Here is a 20,530-nt window from a genome sequence, read left to right on the forward strand (position 1 = left end):
GCTGTGTGGGGAAACACATGCAATTTAGGATATTAGTATTTAAAGAAGTATTTGCTGTTATTTTGTAAACAACCTCAGATAGTTAATAAAGCGCACCTCTAGGAATATTAAATGTGAAGGAGAAAACAAAAAAGGTTTAATATGATGTTCGGTTTTGGTTGGGTTCATTTCCTAAGCATGCCAAAAGAGAAGGAAAAGAAGAAATTCTCTAGAGCACAATAACCTATAACCTGATAGTTTTCAGCACAGCTGGGGAAAATACAGATTCAGATGCCTGGAGGGAGGTAAGCACAGCTCTCCTGCAGTCTGACAGAGTGCCCTGGTGGTAATTTGATTGCTGAAAGCAAGTCTGGCAGCAACAGCACCCACTTCTTTGCTGTTTTGGTGGAGGAGGTCTGGATAGCGGTGGAGGAGGATGGTAATCCCTGCGTTGAGATAGGTGACCAAATTCCAGAGAGGCTTAAGCTAATTCTAATACCTTCTGCATTTCCTAATGGCTCACTTGAGCAGCTCCTGCTCAGTATTCTGTATCTCTGTTCTCTACTTCCCAAACCTCTGGATCCCAGCGTGCAATCACACTGCTGGAAGTCAGGAGCCGAGATTTTCAGCGATGTAGGGCCTAAACATTGCTTGTGTCCAGAACAAAATATTTATCTGTATTTATGTAAATGCTTAGCTTTACAGGGTCTGTGCTTGCTTACCTTGATAAGTGCTGCTAAAAATAACAGTATGGACATTGTGGCATTTATGTGCAGCATTCATATAACATCTGTTACAACATCTATAATAATACCATGCTGGAATTTATGGAGCAAACCCATGGGGAATGTCTTTGCACCAGCTAGGGGCAGACAAGACATATACTTTTGAAAGAACCCCTTTGCATTCAGGATACTTTCAAACTGCTGCTTACTAGCATGATACCCTGTGTTTGACTCAACCTGAAACACAGTATATAATACTGGCATTTTCATTTTGTCTCACATTTGCACTGTGCTCTGGTAATGCTACTGTAAGTTTCTGTGCCTATGCAGTGAGGAATAGAAAACTGGGGTTTTTCAAAGGTCTGGAGGTCCTTTGGTGTCAAATTACTTTTGTAATTCTACTTCAGCACTTCCATAGGGCCCCCAAGTCTTCTTGGCAGTTTACAATAGTCCTTGTCCCAAAGCATTTAAAATACATTTCAGATGTGCCGAGAATAATAAATCTAGAAGAAGGGAGAAAAAAGGAATGAAATAATCTAGGATATAGTTAGCATATCAATGATTATACAGGTACACTTTAATTTATTTTTAAGGCTTGGATGGGAGGACACTTCACTTTTAATTATTTTTTATTGACTTTGTGACAGGGTAAGGAGTGTTTCTAGAAATCAGATTTTAATTAGAGGGTTTCACATGAACTCTGACTGTTTTTGAAAGAAACTTTCAAACAGTAGACTTCATTATCCTGTAGAAGGACTAGAAACAAAATGGTTTATTCATCTTCTTCTCATCAGCTGCGCTTTTCCAAATATACTGATGCATATGCGATTGAAAGTATAGATAACTGAGAAACTTTTGCCTTATGTCTAGTGCAAAGAAAATAGAACATAAATTTCTGTTTATTGTAAGAAGAGAGATGCTGCAACATTTGAGCAAGTATCAGCCAGATGCTGTTAAAAAAAGCCTAAACCCCAAAAAAATAATAATAAAAAATTATCTGAAATAATGGAAAAGCTTCTCCTTTAAAAATTTAAAACTTTTAAAAACAACAACCTTGGATCATGTAGATTTGGTGCCTACTCACTGGAACGTCACCAAATCTCACTTGTTTTGCTTGGGCCTCACTCAAACATAACTGGCCTCAAGCTAGCAAGCAAGCCAGCAAATGTCCTGGCTTGTAAAGAAATTTGATCCAACCCTGTAAACTGAACCCAGCCTAAGAGCAGTGGTGAGGGGAACATATGGAAAACTAATGACAGATAATAGAATGGTGGGACAGCCTTAAAGAAAAGATTGTTGTTGAGTTTATGCAACAATGCCAGCTAATGGTTTTCTGAGTTAAGAAAGTTATAAAGTGTCTGAGCGATGTTTTAGATTTTGCCAACGCTTAAGCTCTAGAAAGGACTGCTGTGTTTCTCTTGTCCCATTGCAAATTCTTAATTGATACCTGTAGCTGCTGGTTCAGCTGCAGTAGCACTTTGGGAAGCACAGCAATCCTGGTCCCCACCTGTTTAAATAAATGGGAGCCTAAGGAAGAGGAGTGCATTGGAATTTCCTTGGGCTCAAACTGGGCATAACAGCAAAAGCAAGGCTGAGAGCTAGAAGCCTGCTCAAGCACTGGGAGGAGAAGGTGGCAAGGGTGGTGTGTGTGTTTTCTTTCTTCCTCTGCACCTACAGGCATTTGGGCAGAGATAAGGTGCTTTGTGATATGATGTCACAGATAGGGAAATAGTCCCATAGTTGCACAACCCCTCTCTAGTGAAGAAACTGGAAATGGAATTAATGCAAAGAATAATTTTGGTGAAATTGTATGTGTTTCTGGAATTCATAAATCACATATTTATTTGGCTGATGGCCTGGGATGCTCATTTAGGGTAGACTTTGAAATATGACACCATACAGTAGCTATTTTGTACTAAGAGAAAAGTGATCCCTTTCCCCTCGTTCCTCTACTTTTGTTTATTTGAAGACCAGCTAAAATCCAAACATTTTTCCTGCCTGGACCCTAAAAGGTTTCTCACTCCTCCCGTGCCTGCATCCATTCTGCTGCACAGGCAAATGTTGAGGTCGATTTGCCCACTTAGAGACCCTTAAGGGCCAAAAGTTGTGCAACTCACCTGTTCATTTTGGTGTTTAAAAACCTCTTGTGCATTTAATATACTTTTTTTTTTTCTTCCTGAACCTGTTGCCTCTGGGCCAACACAGTGCCTCAGGATTCTTCCCAGGAAAGCATTGGGGAGGCTGTGGAGAGGACCAGTCTCACTTCAGATGCCTGAAAAGCAGGCACTGAGTTTCTCTGATGTCAGCTCTAAGCTTCTCTCCTTGCTCAGCTGAGAGGGAGTTTAAAAGAATATACTGAGATCAGGCTATCAACAAACTGGTGAATTCAGTAGCTTACATTAAACATTTGATCATATTAGACCATCATAAGGATTCATATGAAGCATAAAAAATGGATGTCTATAAAACTAAAAAATAAAAAAGAAAGCTGACTTGTATAGGAGAAAATGAATATGTAACACACAAATACATAAATATATTTTCTATATAGACATCCACAGTGGTAGTTGTAATACCTGTAGTGCAACAGAAAGCCTTAATTATGTGTGTGCAGTGATTTAGCAGACAAACTTCTTTTTTCCCCTGAGAAGTAACTTTTAAGCCACTTCACATGGCTCAAAGACTGGGAGCCCGTATCAGTGGGAAAGAAAAGAAATGAGAAATGTTTAGAAATTCCAACGTTTCCAAACATAAATATTTCTATTTCTGGTTTGTTAGACCTGTTTTAATCCTTCTAGGTTCCTGGGGAGGAGTAAAACAGCCTAAAGGTAAGACTTATGATGTAAAATAGTGACTTATGATGTAAAAGAGTGTTTGCTATGACCTTGCCAAACCTATGAACTGAAGAAAGGTGATGGCTCCAGAGTGCACAGTGCATGTTTTGCTTTTCTAATGTCTAGAAGATTCAATACATCTGAAATACAGCAAGAAAATTTCCTGCAGGGCAGTGGAGATGTCCTACTGACAAGAGGGAGCTGTATTCTTTTCTCATCACCTCATAAACCGCGGGGTTCTGACTGAGGATGTTAGGTAACGCTTGCCACATACAGAACTCAAAGGGGGTATTACTTTCCTTGTATAACCCTTTGAGATCTGAGGCACTATTGTTTAACAAAGCATATTGTTTTTCCCTCTTGCTTTTACTGAGCTTTGATGCTGATTTTAGAACTTGACAGCTGTGTTTAGACTTGTCTTATGGCTCTTGTACGGAGCGGGGGAAATAGAGATGTTTGGGGCAGCGGGCAACGTGAACTGTATGGAGGGAATAGAGCCGAGGCTTGCCTTGGGAAACTGTGGAATTGGTCCACAGTGATGAACTTGGGCCACCCTCCTTCTGGCACACTCCTTAGAGATGAGTGGGCTGCTGGTCCCTTGTGCACACCCAGAGCTGTGTGCCTCAGGGAGAGACTCCTGGCCACTTGTCACCATCGATGAAAGGTGTGAGCTCTAGCTAGGCACCACGCTTCAGAGGGGTCCTGCCTTTGCTTGGGATTGGCATCCACAAGATCTTAATAGGACTGCTTGATTTTCCCTGTAGTGTTCTAATTTTTGTGTAGGTATGAGTATTTTGTGTGGCAAAACAATCAGAATGAAAGAATAATTGTTATTAGGAATGGTCTCCAGGAAAAAAAAATCAGAATTTGTTACAGCTATTGTAATAAATGAAGAGACAACAAACTTTTTGTCATTACTCTCAAATGTCTAAACTCAATTCTTGTAGGACTGTGTAAGTTCATCCTCTGTGGGATAAAGAAGAGTGTATAGTTTGTTTTTATTCAGTAGCTGAGTTTATAGGCCTATCTTTGAATAATTATGGATATCTTTTTCAATATCTGAAAAGTGTGATATTCTGCCATCTCTGTGGATACCAGAGGAGAATGTCTTGAATGAGTTAGTGGGATTGCACACAGGAAACCAGGGACTGGGCTGAAATAGCAGAAAAAAATTAAAAAAAATTCAAAAGTAAGAGTAGTAAAATAGAAGTTAGCGCAGTCCTGTTGAAGTTCTGAATATCTCATCTCTCCTCTCTCATCACCCCTCTAATGTAGAAGAAAACCCAAGAATCTTAATTCGTCTTGACTTCTGTAAAGTACCATGCAAAGGGCTCTTAATGAATTGTGGGTCACAATATTATTTGGTTTTCTTTTGACAGAATAATATTTCAGTGGTGTTTGCTGAGGGGAGGATTCCTGAGTTTCAGTAAGGTTGTGTTGAAAGGAAGGTGGAAAAACCCCAGGTACCCTCAGATGTTTCTATGATGTTTAGGTATGTTCTTGTTTCCAAGATGGAGTGATTCTTATGAGCACAGAACCCTGGGCAGCTTCTACAGTTTCTCTGTAGAAACACCAGCTCCTCAGACCATAAGCTTATCTATTCTGTAAACCCTCTTTTCCCACTCTGATATGGGATGTCCTTGATGCTGTTTTCTCACCTTCTTTCCAGAATTTATTTGCCTTTGGCAGCTGATGGATGTAGCATGATGAGCAATCCTTGCCATCCATTTGCACACACTTGAATACACTTTGAATTAATTTTTAACTGGGTATCAGAAACAAGGATAATTTAATGGCTACAATTTTTAACCATTTCACAACTGATCAGTTTAGCAGGAGTGTAAAATCAGTAAATTTCCAAGCCAATATAATATTGTTTGTTATGAGTCAGTATCATTTGTATCTTGTACATAAATGAAAATTAGATGTTCAGAGGCTTTATTTGGGCACAGAGTACAACCTGCGTTTGCTTTCAAGGAACAAAATGTACTACATGATTTTCACTTCTAACATAAGATGCTAAACCATGTCCCTATAACTTAGCCCCCAGGTTTTAGTCATTTTAGAGAGGAAAAATCTGAAAATTCCTAGAGCATTTTTTGTCAATTTAGAACCAGGCCCAAACTTCCTCACTTGCACAGTTCTTCATTTTCAAACCTCTGTGTTTGGTAGAAATGTCTGGAATGTGGAATATTGTATTTAAAAATAAAGCAAAACAATTATTAATAGCTACTCTATCATTTAGCTAAAAAAAATCCCATACCCACACCATTCTGGAAGCAGGGAGTAGTGAGGATGGGAGAAGTAGTGGGAAAAAAAAAAAAGAATTAGGAGTAAAACTGTATATACAGTGGCCAGAATTAATCACTCTGAGGTTTGGAACAAAGATAAAAATATAAATTAAACAAACCTGCTTTTATTCCATAAAACACTTAAAATGCTAGTGCAAGAATTCAGAGGGTGCAGTATTGAGTTCCCAGGAAAACTGTATGAAAAGCCAGGAAACCACTTCTGCTTGGTTAGCCTTACACCAAGGATCAAAGCAGAAAGGTATCTCATTTCCATATATAACTTTGAAGTATTTTATAAAGAAATTCAGAAAATGTGCCTTAGAGTAGTTCTTACCAGACTGCCTTGCATCAGAAGAATAAATAAAAACTAGAATGTCTCTTTGCTGGAAGATGTACCAGTACTGCATTGTTCAAAACTTCTTCATCTGTCTCTAGTAATTCTTGGTTTGTGAAGACCAAGAAAGAATCAGACAGGTTTTTTATTGCCTTGGGATAATTTTTTTTTCCTCTGCTCTCATAAACCTTCCATATGCTTCTACATCCATGTCTTGTTTTCAATTTTAGTGAAGGTTTTTATTTGGAGTCTCATAAAATTCTAATTTATTGCAGCTTCTTTTTATAAAATGCAGAGGGGAGGAGGGGAGTATTGAGATAGCATGTGCAAGGTAGTCCCAAGGAATGCATTTGAGAATTTATAATGTTGGGCAGTTTATCAACCCCTGCTTCAGTTATTGGCAACTACTTTTCCTGAGTCTCTATCCTATGAGCCTGTGTTCCCATGGTGTGTGTGGAAGACATGTCATATCAGTCTATTTAAGTAAGAAAGTCCTTTTTCCTACTTCTGCAAACTGTCTGCATTTCCAGAGAATGAAGGGAAAGCAGGTGAAAGAGACTCCCCTGTACATGAAGTGCTCCTACAGCTTTCAATTCTCACTGTCTGCTTGGGGACTCATTTCCATCAGTGTGCGCTATTTGTTGAATAAGAAATAAGATAGGAGTGATATAAGTGATATATTCCTCTGGAAGTCATGGATGACAGCTGACCCTTTCCTACATTAGAGCAGAGCGTTTGCCTTTGAGGGAGCAGGAATACATCTTGGCTTACCTACCTGTGCTCTGTTCAGAATTGACTCAGGACCAAACTGAACAGAAAGAAGCAAAGTGTATTTCCCACCAGCAGAGCTATTTTCCTTTGCCCCTCTCTGGTGTTAAGTTGGCCAATCTAAATGAAAACCTCATACTTCAAATAGTGAAGAATTGTGGTGCTAATGTGTTACCATGGTTCAAAGTAACTGCGAGATTTCAAGTTGTCCCTGGCTTCAGTGGAATGAACACAACATTTTTTGAGCAAGGAACTACATCACTTTCACATAAGTAGCTGATGTGCTGAAATTATCTGTGAAAACAACTGGCCAGAGTTAAGGGTATGGTGCAAGAGCACAATGTACAGGAAAGGTGTCATCAGGCAAACCAGCAGTTTAAGAATTTTGTGCAAATGATGCATCTACTTTTGCATATGTTGTATGTTTGATATACATATATACACACATGCAGGTATTTTCTGAACATATTCTTCTTTGTGAATGTGAACCCCTTCCCACTGTGTACACGTTGTGATATATCAGTAATACAACACTTGTGATATTTAAATGTTTGTGGGTCAACCTAAGTACTGAAAGAGAAATTCAAGTCCTGTAGCACATTTGAAATCTATTCTTGCAGGGGCTGTAAGGAAATATGAGAGCTGCTCTGCTGGAGAGAAACTGCTGGGCACTGGACCCTTTTTATTCTCCTTTAAATAAAACATAGAATAGGCTTTTAACTGCCTTTTCTCCATTATAGCTACTTAACCCTGTTCACTAACATTAAGGAAAAAAAGGGAAAATTCCAAGGAAAATTCCTATTCAGAGTAAAAAATATAAATTAAACCAAAGTGCGCAATGCACACTCTTTTCTTTCCTTCCTGTTTTGTTTGGTGTTTTCTAACTCTGCTTTTTGGACAGCTGAATGGGGGCTGGGAAAGTGTTTACAATATTTTCACATGATTGAGATGGCAGAGTTCTTGCACTCAGTGAAAGGCCTTCTGTTTTCAGATGGCATTGAAAGTTTACCGTCTTTCCAGACAAAAGGAAGAGAGCCCGTTGCCAGCGGATGAGTAATGGGCATGGCCTCTGCACAATACCTCCTATCCAGTCCTAAATCTACATGGTGTTCTTAGGCTTCCCAGCTTCTCCAAAGCAACCTTTGTCTCTGCTCTGGGAGACCAAAACTGCTCGTTGGGCAAGTGGGGATGCAGCCAAGAGGGGAAGGCTCAGTGACAGCAGTTGCTCAGTGCTCACTGCCCAGTATCTGCCTCCTTACCATGCCACTATAATAGTTGGGAACCCATCAACAATTGAGCATCCTCTATACAAATATGTTGCAGACCATCTGTATAGTTTTCAGTTCCAGAAACTCACTAAGTTTTAATACTTTTTTTTTTTCTTTTTTCCTTCTTGTTAATCAGATGGGCTGCCCTGAGATAAGTGATTAAAGCAAAAGCCTGACATAATTTCTTCGGAGCTAAAGCTGCACAGAAGTTGCCAATTCCTGTATTTGTTTTCTTACAAGAAACTTGAAGCAGACATTTTCCACAGTTAACAATTTTTAGGTTCTATCAAGTAATCTTTTTTTTTGTTTTTTTTTTTGGGTCAGGAAAATATTTTGGTGAAAATGATTGCTAATATAATCTTAGAAAATGTTTGAACAGGCAATTCTGAAGTTTTTCCAGAGACTTCTTGGTGTTATAGAGACCAGTAGGTAATTTGTTTCTTCTTTCTCTTACAAAGCTTCCTAGAGCTTATCTATTTGGAATTTATCTAAATGTGTATATGTGTATGTAGGCTACCTTCGCGTGGGGCATGTATGTGGGTGTAAGCATGTCTCTCTCTGTGTACCTGTCTAAGAGAACTTGCATTTCACTGTTCTATAAAGGGCATGGAGAAGAGCTTTCTAAGAATTAACTAAGCATTCATTAACTGCACTTAATTTTGACGGTGTTCTTGGCTAAGAAATGTCAGTATTAAGTTCTTATTCTTTCATGCTTATTGGTGTTGCATAGCGACTCATGTATTGTTGTCAGGAAAACAGAAGCAAAGACGTAAGAGATACAGGATTTCTTAAGGGTTGGTTGTGGCTGGTATCAGCAATTTACTGACTAACTTGTAGTAACCTGTAGTGCTGACAGTCCTGGGTACACAAGCAATGCATTAAGGTTATTAGCAAAACAATTTTCTAAATTACCTGAATGGAGCTTTCAAGGTAGCTAATTCTATTCTTTGGACTTTTTCCTTCACCCCCCTGCCCTCCTTTTTTTTTTTTTTTTCTTTTTTTTTCCTTTTTCTTTTTTCTTTTCCAGGAGTTAACAATCTAAAACAGCATTAAAATAATCTGGCTTAATTTCCTCTGCTGAAAGAGCAAGTCAGCTGAAATTTGGACATTTTGCTGAAAGGGGGGGAAAAACAGGTAGTTTTTGTTTTAAAGAGCATGACCATACACATTCTGCTCTGGTGCCTTTAAAGGGAACTTCCCTGTTTAAATGCCCTTGAGCAGAGAAATACCAACACCTCTTAATTGTTTAATATATTACAGCCTAAAACATTTACAGGAGTGCTTTCCAAGTATTTCACTGTTCCAGGTGCTTGGTCCTGCACCTCCTAAAATAATAGGCTATTTCCCCTCAGTTTTCCTGTGCTTGGTGCCACAATGAAACATATGCTGTGTATCAAGGGAAGGGGAAGTGCGGGAAGTGAGCGGGGTGCCTGACATTGGTGCTGGTGCTTGCGGCACACACAGACCTCTCTGTCTTGCGTCACAGAGCTGCTAAAGAAAAAAATATAACATGGCTCGTGCTTGGGCTGTAAGGTCCAAGGAGAAAAATACCATATTGTAAAGCATTTGAATGTCACTCTGCACAAAGACCCCTTATCACTGTGTCCTCTGAGAAGCATCACGAGAAGAATAATAATTCTACTAATCAGGAGGGCTGGGCATACACCGGTGCACAGTACAGCTGTCCTGCAGCTGCCTTAGGGCCATGCTCCAAAATGTGTTTATTCTTGCATGGAGGTGTCATGAGGCCAAAGTCTGATATCTGTCCCATGTAACCATGCTCTAAAGTGAGGAAAAAAAGATTATTAGAAAAAAAGTTATGCCTTATTTTGATCTAGTAGGGACAAGGTAAGACACAGTTTTCTTGGCCTGTGCTTAAATAATTTCTTTTTTCAACTTAGCCAAAATGAACTGAGGCTTTTCCCCACTCCAGAAATAAACCTCCTAATAACAGAGCACTTAGGGCTCCCTAGGTTCTGTGAGACTCTGCCCTGAGCACGGGTAACCCCAACACTCGTGGGCACCGAGCGAAACTGCGCAGGCAAAGGGACTTAAGTCTGGAAATGCATCCGCAGAAAGTTCCTTCTCCTCGAAAATCCTCCCTACTGTGACAAATGCAGGTTAACCAAAACGGTGTAAAGAGCTGGGATCTCAAACCCTCTCAGCAGTTCTGTGTAAGAGAGCAGCAGCTGGACGGATGGTTTCCGGTAAGGAGCTGGAACGAGAGAGGTGCTCTCTGGCCCGAGGGAGGAGATAATGTGAAGTGAAACAATTCTGTGGGTGTGGAGGACTGAATCTTTCCGTGGCACTTTCCATCAATCTTTCCTGAATCTTTCCATCAGGCACTTTCCAGCACAGTTGCCTGCCATCCCTTTGAACCCACGTCTCCCATGTGACAGAGCAGTGATCTGGCTGCTGAGCCACTAGACTAATATTGTTCTTTTAATCTCACAAAAATGTGCTATAAAAGAGTTGGATTCACATGAGAAATTAAGTATAAGATCTGTCCTCATAAAGACATTATACCATGAATGCTCTCTTTCTGCTGGCTGCAAGAATAGGTGGCTCAAGGGTGAAAGGGTAGCATTTACATTTAAATACACCTATTGGAATTGCACAAACAGAAGGCTAAAGCTACTGCTCCTTCTCTGAATGCTTTTTAGAGTTTGCTGCTTTTTTTTAACATAGTAGCATCTTTTTTTTTTTTTTTTGCATAATCAGAAAGGGGAATTGAGATGCTTAAGAACCCATAAAATAAAGTAAAGAAGGTCTTTGTGCCAACAAGATAAATGGATGAGCCTTTTCAAAGTAATTATTTCACTTTTTTCATCTGTATGTGCCACTCAGGAGGTGAAATCCAGATTTCAACCAGAGCTTTTTCTGCTGTTACACTAACTGGTAGAGCTGACTGTGTGGATGCTGTTTGCATTTCCCAGAGAAAATAAAATGCACATTTATTTATTTATTTGTTTGTTTTTGTATCTGCCAAACCCAGATTTACCCTGTGATAAAACAGAAAGCTCCTTAACACCTGGAGAAAACAGAAACTGAAACAGGGTGGAAAGGGCACTTGGTGCAAGGGTAGCCTGGCAGCCATGGTGCAAGCTCAGTGAAACCCTTGAAATGGGTTTCTTAAGGGTTATGGCCTGGAGTTGCAAAAACTCTGGGCATGCCTTTAGGATCTCTGATTGAAGAAAAAAGAAAAAAAAAAGAAAAGAAGAAAAGGAAAAAGCCCCAAGTGTATTTTCCTTGATTTATTCTTCAAATTTTTGATGGCTCTTTTATCATGAGTTTCCACTACCCGCACAAGGGCCAAAACCAAAGTGCATGAATAACTGCCTTAAAATTACAATGCAGCTGGTAATCAGAAATCAGGAGCTCCAAGCTGAACAATTTTTGCACATACTTGCTGATGTATTGACATGCAATGTATTGCTACTGCAATATGCTGATGTATTGCTACTGCACAACATATAGCTAATAACACAAATCATTAAGTATGTTCCAGATACCTCTGAACATTTAGGAACTTGAAATCCAAATCTGGACATGCCAGTTTCTTAATATATAGTTAATAATTTTTCCATTGAATCTGTATGTAAAACTGCTACCTTACTATATTAACTTGGACAGTGGGGAATACGAAGTAATTTTTAAAAAAATTAATCTAATGAAATGAACTTTGGAATCTCTGCAGAGAGAAGTGATCCCATCATCAAAATGCATGCAAAGAAAGGAAGAGTGAAGGAATCCATAACTCCATGGTCAGTATCCCTTCATGGATCCTTGTTTTTAAAGTGTATCTGACTGTATTTTGTGTGGGTATTTTACAGTTTTGACCTTTACAACACTGAGTGTCTGTATAAAAAAATTGTGTCTTTTAGTCTTCCTAGTCTAGCAAGTCCTGATCCTGCTAGTAAGTCTTCCTAACTTTTATGGTCTAAGAAAGGCTGAATATTTTTTCCTGTATATTTTCTTGATTTTTTAGTAATTTTATGTCAGCTACTCATCAGTTATCTTTCTTCCCAAGCCAAGGAATCCTCTGCCTCTCAAGCTCTCCATGTAAAGAAGCTTTTCTACATGTCAGATGATCCTTGTTGCACCTTGCTTTAGCTCTTCTCCCTCTGCTATGCCTTTTTGGAGGTGAGTGGTCAGAGGTGTGCTCAGTATTCACTCTGAACATGCTTCTTATTCTTCCCCTCGAAAGGACTCTTGAAATGCTGTGTGCTGTCTGACTGCTAGCGAGCACTGGGATGATGTTCTCATGGAATTTAAAGGTCCATTTTAAGGATGAATTTTCCTCATGGTCATGGAATCATAGGGCCACATTACCTGAATTCAAAGGATTTTATGTCCTCTGCAGGGCAGTTTAGACAACCTAAATTTCATACCTGTCTTTTGGACTTACAGTGCAATGAATGTGCCTCCTGAAGGAGATATCACTTCCAGCAGCCAACAGTCAATATTATACACCTCAGTCCACTGAAAATTTAGGCAAAAATTATCTTCTGAGTAATAAAATAGAAAGTAAAGCCTGTATTCAAAAGGTAGAGGGTATGGTAGATGTTCTGTGGTTCTGGTTCCTGGTCTCAGTTTCTTGTTTTCAATAGTAGTGTAACATAAAATACAAATTTTTTTCCAAGAAAAAGAACCAGAATCAATCTACTACCACTATTCGTGAGGTAAGTAATTTCTCTCATTTCTGGAGAAACCTTGTCAGGTTTCTCTCCCAGGTCAAAGAAGGAAGCTTGCAGTTGCTTTTGGGTTTTCATATCATTAGACTGTGGTCAGAAGATGGTGCAAGTTGGTGTTTGAGGTTAGAATCAGACACCTCCATTCAAATTCAGGAGATATTAATGGATATGGGCCGAGAAGTTAATGCTAAAAGTTTAGTATCATGAAATTATATCAAATCAAATAATTATTTCATACAATCAAATTTTTTTTCTAGTTTCAGGCTCGCATTTTTTGCTCTGAATGAATAAAATACAGCCGGACCAAACGCAGGTTGTGAGACAAGTGCAAGCTCTCCTTAGAGGTTAACAACCTGTTTTCTCTCTCACACCAGTTTTACGGTCATTTAGCTCCATTGACTTGGGTGGAATGAGTCCTGATTTACAACATTGCTTCAGTGCAGGTTTAAAGCTGTGCTGCACAATAGCAGTGCTGGTGTCAGGTCCTTGGGAGCAAAGTGTCTTTGCATTGTGCTTGCCGCAGTAGTATCAGTTCTGAGGCCCTAAAGAGAATATTTATTAGATCTAGATCAATAGAGAACACATTTTGCAAAAATTATTTTGATATTTGTGGCATTATCATTTTATATCGATTATGAGATTTGTTGTGTTTTTTTTTTTTTTTTTTCCCTCCAGTGATTTGTCACTTACCAAGGTAATCCTAGGGTTTCAGGTCAGAATTATAGGTCAGAGGTTTACAAAGTCTTTATTTGGGTGTAGTTTTGTTTGGAATAGATACCATCAAACTAAAATTAAATCTAAAAAATGCTGTTAAATTTAAAAACAAAAGCTCAGCAACTGAAAAGATAGAATTAGTGATTTTAGGCATGACTTGGAAATTGGTTTATCTCCTGTCGTCTCTCCTAAGTGTAAGTTTGCACACAATGGGCTACCACTTCTTCCATTTAATGTGTACCACCATAGGAGGTCTCCTGTGCTGCTTCTTATCTTATATTGACTTCCTAGTGTAGAGTAGGCAGGAAAAAACATCTGAGTGAATGCATCTGATCAAGCAATGAGAATCCGTGCTCTTAGCTTGACGCATGTTGAGACAAAATACTGTGGGAAAGCTGAGCAAGCTGAACACAATAAAGTTTCAGTCTGCTTCTCTGCTAGGTAGATACAGCCCTGCCTGCTGGAGTTCCCCTTTAGGATGTTTAGGTCATGTAGGCTGAGGAAGAGCACATGTGCTTTTGATGTCTCTCTGGTGTACTGCTTAAATTGCCAGAGTTCACTTTTCACAGTCCTTAGCCTAACTGGGAAGCTGTAGAATGATCTTCCTTGTGAGCCAGCCCTTGTCTCCTTATCCAGTGCAATGGCCATGTTTTGTGGAGAAGAGATCAGCTCTCTCCTCTTTCCCCTTAACACAATCTGAAGTGTGGTAGGAACATCAGGAGGGTAGGGTAGCATTAAAAAGAAGGATTTGTTTCCTGAGAGATGGCATTGTTGCTCAGTTCCCAGCAGCAGAAACTTTAAACTAATGACCTTTCCAGAACATGTAAGCCAGCTGAGCCCAAGACTCATGTTCGTTTTGATGATTTGATATTTTGTTATGATCATTTCTAGCAGGGACCATGTTTTGCAACATCATATTAATGATAATAATAAATAAAACCGTGCTCCCTTTTCTCCCCCAAAACAACATTCACCATGCTTATTTTCCCACTGGTTCTTGGGGGGCTTCCAAGCCTTTGCAGTTGTCAGGGTCAGTGCAAGACAGACTCTGCTGAAAGAACCAGCTACCTGTAGTCCACATCTGTGTTTCTTTTCCTCCCCCTCACCCAAATCCTGACTTTAGGGAGGGAGCAGATATTTTTTCGTATGTGCCTGGCTTGCTGGGAGAGCCACATAGCTGTGGTCTGTTTGCTCAACATTAGCTGAGCTGCCCAAGTGTGGAAGCAAGCATGGAGTGTAGATTCTGTCCAACTTCTGTGGGATCTGGAGCAGATCCATGAGGAATGCTACTGTTTTCAGCACTTCCCTTGCTCTGCCTGGGACCAGGCACATTGAGATATGAATGTTGTTACAGCTGCCACATTCTATATGTAAGCTTCATGTTGATGATTATTGCTTTAAACTAGAAGGTCTTTGTTTAAAAATGTTTTCTTCCATCTAGAATCTACCAGATTGGGTTATACTTAAAGTAATGCTTTCTATTTTTGTTGTTGTTAACAGTGTACTTGGAATTTACATAATATCACAGTTTGTATGTATAAAAAAACCCTGTCTATTTCTTTATTTATTTATTGTGCAGACAGCTTTATAGTAATGGAGAACTAGCCTCGAATTAATTGAAATAAATTGGCCTATTCATTTTCCCATTGTTTGTGTAATTTTCTGTTTTGGTTTCTTTATTACTTCTAGTGGATCTGTTTTGATCCACTCCCTCAATTAGAGTGCTTTTCTTTAAAATATAATGAACTCTGTTGCATTTCAGGGAGCTTCGTGGTCAACTCATGTCATTTTTGTCACCCTGCTGAACGCCATGTCACACTGCCAATGCTTGGAAACACTGACTGATGGCTTCTGCAAGACTGGAAGGAAAGGAAGGCCTGGACACATTGACTACATCTAAACTATTAAACAAAATTACTCAGAGAATTTTCCTGGAGGCCAACTGGCATGAAAGAGCTTGAATCCACACAGCTAAACTCTCTTGCCCTCCAAATCATGGTGGCCACATCCAAAATATCTGTTGGAGATGGTATCTGACCTGGGTCAATACTCAAGCTGTACTTTAGCACTGTCTGGAAGAGCATTAGCAGGCTTGCCCAAAAACCATGTCAGGGACCAGTTTAGTAGTATGGATGGTTTTGGCCCCTGCCTTGCTGGTCTTGTTTAGTTTATTTAGTGTCAGAGGGAAACAGTAACTCTGCCAGGAGTCAACAGGAAACGCCTCAGTGACCAGAAGCTGCTGAGAGAAGTATAATCATTAGGTTGTCCACCTCCTTAACATTTGGATTCTTTTTCTCATTTTATTTTTTTCCATATGAACACTGAAAATTTTTGAAATCTCATAGAGTAATAAAATTGGGTTGTTAACTGCACAAAACTTGTTAGTTTTGAACTACCAAAAGATTTTTCACACAAGCTGAGCTTCTGGAAAAGCCAGCTTCATCTCTCCTCCCTGATGAAGGATCTCCTATGGCTTTGAGGAAGTTGCTAAGAGCTTGTGTGACCAGCGCCGTGTTTGGATATAGGGGTAAAAAGCAATGAGGTGTTGAGGCACAAACACACCAGGTGCTTGAGGTCACACAAGCATGCTAAACTGGTGTGAATATAAAACTCCCTTGATTTCTGTGGCAACTCATTTCACGTGTCTGGAAAGGCAATTTATTTTAAACCTTGTGAAAAGGACATGAGTACGTTGTTATATCAGGATGTTTTCAAAGTCAGCTCTGGGTTTGGATAAGCCTGATGTGTCCTTTATACAGTGTGAGGTAGTTTGGAGAGCTTGTGCTCTGTGTTTCTAGAGCTAACTCTGTGCAATGGTACCCCAATTATCTCATGGAACACTGTACTTCACAGTACTGTGTTATACTTCTGCCCACAGCAATATAAATCAGAATCAGGCAATTCATGCCTGAATCCTTTCCTCTATTCTGAAGATAAATGGCAGTGAAGGCCGAGTAGTTTTAAAAAGCTCATTGTACAAAATTATTGTATTAGGCTGTGCTGTATTACTGAGATTACAGAAAATTACCTATGTGTATTGAATTAAACCATGATTTTCCAATGATCTCAGCAGTGGCAGGGACAATTTAATCATTGGGTTATCGGTTTGGTAGGTAACTACTATCCTGAATTGCTGCTCAGAATGAAAAAATGGCATTGTTTTATCCAGAAACTAATCCGTATTTAACTTCCAGCACAAGCCCTTACTTTTCTTAGACCTCGGGCATATGTTTGAATTTCTGAAGCTGTCAGGTACTGATTTCAACAACATTTAAATAATGCATATTTTGCCTCAGGTTTGCTACAGGATGAGTGTGTTCTTAATTCATGCGGTCATTTGATGTACAGCACCTTGCTGAACTGTTTGAACTAAATTGTGTGCTTTTACCCAGTGTTCCTTTTTGAGTAAAAAGTCTGTTTCATAATTCACCTATTCATGGATCAGTCTCATAAAGGAGGTTGTAGGAGCCTGACAAATGCATAGTCATACCTGGCTCAGGCTGTGCAAATCTTATTTAATGAAAATGTTATGAAGCAGACTTGAGTTGTTGCCCAGAATGATATACTCAGAAATTGGTATTTTTTCTCTGAGCTTGATTTTGAAAAGCAGGAAGTATGGTCAAGCAGAGGAGGAACATTTAACCTTATCTAATTTTGCCTCCCTTTTCCTTCCCTTCTCTGTCTTGCCCCTCAATCTTTAAGCACTCTCCCATGGATACTTGCATATGGTGGTGGCTGTACTCAGACCTACTGAGACCAGTGCATCAGTTAAGGTTTGTAAGGCCATAATGTGTTTATTTTTTCAGTCTGATCTTGTGAGAAACTGAGGAGGTCTTGCATCTCCCTCCTACTGATAAGGGTGGTGTTGAAAGAGCTCAGTGGATTCCAGGGCATAGCCTTGGAGGCTGTGGGTTAGAGAGCTGCTAACTCTTTTTTGGAAGTACATGCAGATTCCTTTGGCCTTCACTGGGTGAAAGCCTGGCTTCCCACTAAAGAATCAAAAAAGAAAACAACAAAAAGCTAAGATACAAACCCCCAGCACAATAGTTGTGGTGGTCCAAACAAAACATAAAAACCCTAGCCTCAGCCCAAGCACTCAGTCTGGGGAGGCTTTGGAATTAGGGGCTTGAGGCTCGACCCAGGGATGAGCTCATGTTCTCTTTGTGGAAGAAAGGTGCAGGCTCTGGCCGTGCTGAAGTGGGCTTTGGTGTGCATGGACGTAGCCCAGTGGCCTGTGCTGGTAGTCCCTGTCTGCTGGCTCAGTGCTCATTCACCCTGCACAGGCTGTGAGCTGTGCTCTGCCGTCACCCCAGGCTTCATCTCAGGCTCTTTTTGACCCTCTTTAGTTGTTTTAAAGTTGGATCCTTTCAGCTTATATTCTCTCTCAAAGAATTTGCTCTCCTCCCCCCACCACCCCTTCTCTACTCTCACAACTGAACTCACTTTTCCAAACTCCTCTTCCACCATCTATCCACTCCATATGTTTATATTTTCCTACTGCTGAGGCACAGCATGCTGACCTGCCTGGACAGAGCTCCTTTATCACAGAGATAAACATGATGTCCCCCTCACATAGAGTTTCTATCATGTGTGACCTTTCATCTTGAACTGCCATGACCTTTTTTTTATTAATGCTGTACTGTGCTGCTTGCAGAAGCCAGGAAAGAAAATCTTTTGTTTCTAGATAGAATACCGCTAAAGGACATGATACGGTCTTGTTTTTAATCCAGCTAATTAAAATCTGCATGTGCAGTGTAACTGAGAATGCAGCCTTCGCCCACCACTTTCCCACAGGCAGGGAATAAAGGCCTTTAGTGCAGCAGCAGCTAGCCACCCTTGGATAACAGAGAACAGAGACCACAATTCATCCCAGCTTTCCTTATCATATTCGCAGAGGCTTTCCCCTCCCTCCCTCTCTCCCTCCCCCTCTCTCTCCATGGAATCACTTACTGTAGCTATGTGCCTCTATATATCACTGCAGAATGTAATCAAGTTAAAAATATGTTAGCTCGCATTTATCTATGCTCCAGTGAGCTTCAAATATAATTCATTTCTGTAAAAAGAAAAAAAAAAAAAAAAAAAAAAAAAAAAAAAAAGAAAGAAAGAGAGAGGGGGAAAAGAGGGAAAAAGAGAAACAAAAAAGAGAGAAAAAGTGTCTATTTCTAATCAAGTGTCAACCCTACTTATTTTAAAACAATTCTGCCAAGAACTAGCTGAATATCACAGTTTAGCAGTTCACACTTTTGTATGTTCATTATGTTGGCTTTTTTGGATTTACTGGATGCTTGTGGTTATTACTAAAGCTGCCTTTTGTGTGTATGTGTGTGTGTCAGGGAGAGGGTGCCATGGAATTTTTTCTTGTGAAACATTTCCTTGGTTAGTTTTTCACTTGTTGGTTTTTGTTGGGTAACTGAAGTGGGAGGGAGGGAGGAGGAAAAGGAGGGCAGCCTGATGGGAAGGAGCAGTGAGGGCAGAATTGGAAGCACTAAAATCGAGCCCCCACCTGTTTTCTCTTTCTTCAAGTCATGTTTTATATGATGATGATGAGGTCATCAGGAAGTATAAAAATGTGCCAGGAGATTCAAAACTTGGAAGGAGATTGTACAACATGAGTAGAAAATACATTTCAGTGCATGTGCAGAAGCCCTTCCCCCCGAGAAGCACAAACAGGCTTTCTGTGGTCATTCCCTGGTAACCCGCACAAAGAGCTGCTCAAACAGCTGTGCCTTTGGCTCAGCACCATCCCTGGGGTTGCTGTGGAAAATGCTGATTTGGGGGCATTAACTTCCCCAGCACAAACTCAGAGAAATATACTTACAGTTATTAATGGAAGGGATTGTGGATCTTGAATAAATATGTGCCATGTTGGGAAATTCTTTCCTTTATTTATCTTAGCAAAAGATTCATGTATGTCTTGTGCTCAGAGAATGATTAAAGATACATGAAAAAGCAGTGCTTTGAGTTCCGGTAAAACTTATTAGGTGACATCAGTCTAACTAAAGTACCTGACACCGTATTTTAAAAATACCTAAATATTTTGAAAACAGGGAGGAGTATGATTAAAAGATGTAAGAGATACCATGCTGCCTATATATTAAAATGTGCCATGTTGATCAAGCACAAGAGTGCTTCTTGTCACAATTTGGTTATCTTATGCTGAACTCTATAAGCAGGAATAGAGATCTGTACACTTTTCTGCTTTTACTGCCTATGGAAGGACTATTACTATACTATACATGTATAATTCTGATATATTGTATTTATAAACCATAAGTTTTTATCTATTTTGGAATTAGTGTCAAATCAACAGAACAGTGGAAGCCAAGAAGACATTTTTTCTATATTTTTTCCAAGGTAAGGTTTTCTGTTTCTCATATTTTGAGAAATATACCCAATAATTACTCTTTAATAGTGACACGTACTTTGACACACTGAAAAGGTTGATGTCAAGTCACATGTTTGATCTAAAATTAGTGTTTGCATATTGCATAAGCAAAATAAGATTTATGGAGTTTCATGTACTCCCTTTAAGTGGGCTAATCCTAATAAATATGGCATTTTTTACTGTTGTTTAGCACTCTTCCTTGGACAAAAAATTAATTTGTATTTTGGAGGACAATTACAATTTTTATGGGCAGAGCCAATGTTAAATTATGTCCTGTAATTCCATGTAACTAATAACATAAATTAGGGTGGTGATTATTATTTTTGTCACTAATAGCTGTTGTTGTGGAGCAGTTTTTAAGGAGAGGGCACATAACAAGAACTGGAAATCAACCCATTGCTATGTTAGTCACACATGGAAAGCAGCATGGCATAAATTCCCTCTCAAAGCTACTGAAGGATGCTGAACATCAGGGCAAGCTAAAGGTCAGGCTTAATAATGGGGCATAAGTCTCAGATCCCCACAGTGAATCTAATGT

At 39.6% G+C, this 20,530-nt stretch overlaps 1 long non-coding RNA gene across 3 annotated transcripts; it reads left to right on the forward strand.

Annotated features, from left to right (window-relative positions):
• Nucleotides 1-8,280: 8,280 nt before the first annotated feature.
• On the forward strand, nucleotides 8,281-19,544 carry LOC136359463 (uncharacterized). 3 transcript variants are annotated; one of them, XR_010743282.1, is made up of 3 exons: nucleotides 8,281-8,628; nucleotides 11,897-11,963; nucleotides 15,370-19,544. It is a non-coding gene; the product is annotated as an uncharacterized lncRNA (long non-coding RNA). The 3 variants fall into 3 exon arrangements; XR_010743281.1 differs by lacking the exon at nucleotides 15,370-19,544 and adding an exon at nucleotides 12,230-12,337; XR_010743283.1 differs by lacking the exon at nucleotides 15,370-19,544 and adding an exon at nucleotides 12,230-12,337 and having other exon boundaries at nucleotides 8,281-8,624.
• Nucleotides 19,545-20,530: the final 986 nt, after the last annotated feature.

The sequence above is a fragment of the Sylvia atricapilla genome, chromosome 3, assembly GCF_009819655.1.
Source record: "Sylvia atricapilla isolate bSylAtr1 chromosome 3, bSylAtr1.pri, whole genome shotgun sequence".
Lineage (NCBI taxonomy): Eukaryota > Metazoa > Chordata > Aves > Passeriformes > Sylviidae > Sylvia > Sylvia atricapilla.